Consider the following 2835-nt stretch of genomic DNA (forward strand, 5'->3'; position numbering starts at 1 on the left):
ATTCACAAGAAATCACAATATATGATTCTAAAACTTAAAGTTTGAATCTTTCTTAACAAGCAAGTAACAAACTTGAAATTTTTGAATAAAAACATTAATTGATGATGATATTTTCAAAAATTATGAGATAAAATTAAGAAAAAGATTTTTGAAAAATATTTTTATAATTTTCGAAAATAAATAAGAAAAATGAAAAAGATTTGATTTTTGAAAAAGATTTTGAAAAAGACAAGATTTTTAAATTGAAAATTTGATTTGACTCATAAAAACAACTAGATTTTAAAAATTTTTGAAAAAAATCCAAATTTTCGAAATTTATGAGAGAAAAAGGGAAAGATAATTTTTTTTTATTTTTTGAATTTTTATGATGAGAGAGAAAAATTAAAACATCATTTTCATGTTTTTCTCTTTTCTTTTTGGATCAAAATAAGGAATGCATGCAAGAACACTATGAATATCAAGATGAACACCAAGAACACTTTGAATGTCAAGATGAACATCACGACTTATTTTTGAAAATTTTTATATGCACAGAAAACATGCAAAACACCAAACTTAGAAATCTTTCATGTTCAGACACTATGAATGCAAAAATGCACATGAAAAACAAGAAAAGACACAAAACAAGAAAACATCAAGATCAAACAAGAAGACTTACCAAGAACAACTTGAAGATCATGAAGAACACTATGAATGCATGAATTTTTCGAAAAAAATGCATGATGAACATGCAATTGACATTAAACTTGAAAATTGACTCAAGACTCAAACAAGAAACACAAAAATATTTTTGATTTTTGATTTTTTTTTATTTTCTAATTTTTTTGGATTTTTTTTCGAAGATTATTGGAAAAGGAAAAATAAGGATTCCAAAATTTTTAATATGAATTCCAGGAATCTTGCCATGTTAGTCTAAAGCTTCGGTCCAGGAATTAGACATGGCTCACTAGCCAGCCAAGCTTTCAATGAAAGCTCCAGTCCAAAACACTAGACATGGCCAATGGCCAGCCAAGCTTCAGCAGGATTCAAATCAGGCATATAAGTTTTCTTCTAACAAGTGGAAGCCTCAGTACAAGAGAATTTAGACATGGCTTAACAGCCAGCCAGGCTTCAACATGCTTCATGAAACACTAGAATTCATTCTTAAAAATTCTGAAGGAAAATAAAATTTTGAAAATATTTAAAATTTTTTTTTCGAAAATAAAGGAGAAATTTTTGAAAGATTTTTGAAAACTTTTTGAAAATAAAACAAAAAGAAAATTACCTAATCTGAGCAACAAGATGAACCGTCAGTTGTCCAAACTCGAACAATCCCCGGCAACGGCGCCAAAAATTTGGTATGCGAAATCGTGATCACTCAGATGTAGGTTTGTAAAATTATTTGTTCGTTCTTTCCCTGGCAATGGCACCAAAAACGGATGCACAGAACCATGGTCCAAACATAACTTCACAACTTCGCATAACTAACCAACAAGTGCACTAGGTCGTCCAAGTAATAAAACCTTACGTGAGTAAGGGTCGATCCCACGGAGATTGTCGGTATGAAGCAAGCTATGGTCACCTTGTAAATCTCAGTCAGGCGGATATCAAATAGTTATGGAGTTTTCGAATATTAATAATAAATAGAAAATAAGGATAGAAATACTTATGTAATTCATTGGTTAGAATTTCAGATAAGCGTATAGAGATGCATTCGTTCCTCTGAATCTCTGCTTTCCTACTGTCTTCATCCAATCAGTCTTACTCCTTTCTATGGCTGGCTTTGTGTAAAGACATCACCTTTGTCACTGGCTACTTTTTATCCTCTCTGGAAAATGGTCCGATGCGCTATCACTGCATGGCTAATCGTCTGGAGGCATCACTGTGATCAATGGCTGTGTCCTATCCTCTCTGTGAAAATGGTCCGATGCGCTGTCACTACATGGCTAATCATCTGGAGGTTCTCGATCATACTGGAATAGGATTTACTATCCTTTTGCGTCTGTTACTACGCCCAGCACTCGCGAGTTTGAAGCTCGTCACAGTCATTCAATCCTTGAGTCCTACTCGGAATACCACAGACAAGGTTTAGACTTTCCGGACTCTCATGAATGCCGCCATCAATCTAGCTTATACCACGAAGATTCTGATTAAGAGATCCAAGAGATACTCATTCAATCTAAGGTGGAGCGGAAGTGGTTCTCAGGCACGCGTTCGTGGGGAATGATGATGATTGTCACATTCATCACATTCAGATTAAAGTACGAATGAATATCTTAGAAGCGGAATAAGTTGAATTGAATAGAAAAACAGTAGTACTTTGTATTAATCTTTGAGGAACAGCAGAGCTCCACACCTTAATCTATGGAGTGTAGAAACTCTACCGTTGAAAATACATAAGTGATGAAGGTTCAGGCATGGCCGAATGGCCAGCCCCCAAACGTGATCTAGGATAGCATACAACTGATCAAAGATGTCTAATACAATAGTAAAAGGTCCTATTTATACTAAACTAGTTACTAGAGTTTACAAAAGTAAGTAATTGATGTATAAATCCACTTCCAGGGCCCACTTGGTGTGTGCTTGGGCTGAGCTTGAATGTTACACGTGAAGAGGTCATTCTTGGAGTTGAACGCCAGTTTGTAACGTATTTCTGGCGTTCAACTCTGGCTTGTAACGTGTTTCTGGCGTTTAACTCCAGACTACAGCATAGAACTGGCGTTCAACGCCCTTTTACGTCATCTAAACTTGGCCAAAGTATGGACTATTATATATTTCTGGAAAGCCCTGGATGTCTACTTTCCAACGCAATTGAAAGCGTGCCATTTTGAGTTCTGTAGCTCCAGAAAATCCATT

The sequence above is a fragment of the Arachis hypogaea genome, chromosome 19 (genome assembly GCF_003086295.3).
Source record: "Arachis hypogaea cultivar Tifrunner chromosome 19, arahy.Tifrunner.gnm2.J5K5, whole genome shotgun sequence".
Lineage (NCBI taxonomy): Eukaryota > Viridiplantae > Streptophyta > Magnoliopsida > Fabales > Fabaceae > Arachis > Arachis hypogaea.